Raw genomic sequence first — 1,175 nt, forward strand, 5'->3', positions numbered from 1 at the left:
GTATTAGGTTTCTCTACTTATTATTAGCCTGGAGTCTGGGATTTGTGCTAGAAAAGGCGATAGGCTCGCCCTCTATCACATCACGGGATGGAATATATATGGCGGTTAGTGGGTACACCAATAACGTCTCGGCATACCCTTTCGGGGAAAGACATGAAAATGTATATATATGTGTGTATGTGTGTGTAATTCAATTTTACATCCAATGAGCAGTTTTAACATAATATTCCAAAGAATATATAAGCAGACAAACAACAATTTAAAAAAATGATGATATGTGCTACATTGATTGTTTTTCACATTCCTCAATTTTTTATTCCAAAAAAATATAATCTGTTTTATTACATTTTTTATAAATATCAATCTGATAACATATCTACCTACCCAGTAAGCGGTAATATTATAATTGTAATCATGATATTTAAAAATAATCGTCCTAGATTGACCAAAATAGGTATTTAAAGTGCTACCATAAATTTTCAGTATAAAATTGTATTCAGTGAGCAATAGTGACCAATTACCATCTTGCGACCTTGCTCGTTCGTCTGTTCTGCTATAAAATAATAGTACCTATAGTTTTAGGGTTACAGCCTATATGTATAGTAGATGACGTAATTTATATGATCCGACAACGCGCTTTAAATAAAACTTAATGCTCAAAGAACTGCTGGTGGTAGAATATATTTTATATGCGCCCGAATAGCTACCACTATGCTATGTAAGTGTGTCGCGTTCCGGGATCTGTGTATATCCGGTTCCAACAGGTCGGTATAATAATTGTGTCGACTGCTGAGGTAATCATTTCTTGTCAATCGACATTCTATTGGACCCCAATCTATTTACAATCAGGTGCAGTGGGGCCGTTTTGCTAAACCCATCACTACATAGTATAAAACAAACTCGCTTTCTCTGTCCCTATGTCCCTTTGTATGGTTAAATCTTTAAAACTGATTTTGATGCGGTTTTTTAATAGATAGTGATTCAAGAGGAAGGTTTATATGTATAATAACATCCATTAAATAGTGAAGAAATACTGTTATTTTGTTATGTTATACCCGTGCGAAGCCATAGCGGGCCGCTATGTTTTTATATACAACACAGTATTCAGTTTTTCTGTAGTGTATTTATTATCAGCATTGCACCCGTGCGAAGCCGGTGCGGGTCGCTAATATAAT

The sequence above is a fragment of the Manduca sexta genome, chromosome 22 (genome assembly GCF_014839805.1).
Source record: "Manduca sexta isolate Smith_Timp_Sample1 chromosome 22, JHU_Msex_v1.0, whole genome shotgun sequence".
In the NCBI taxonomy this organism is placed as follows: domain Eukaryota; kingdom Metazoa; phylum Arthropoda; class Insecta; order Lepidoptera; family Sphingidae; genus Manduca; species Manduca sexta.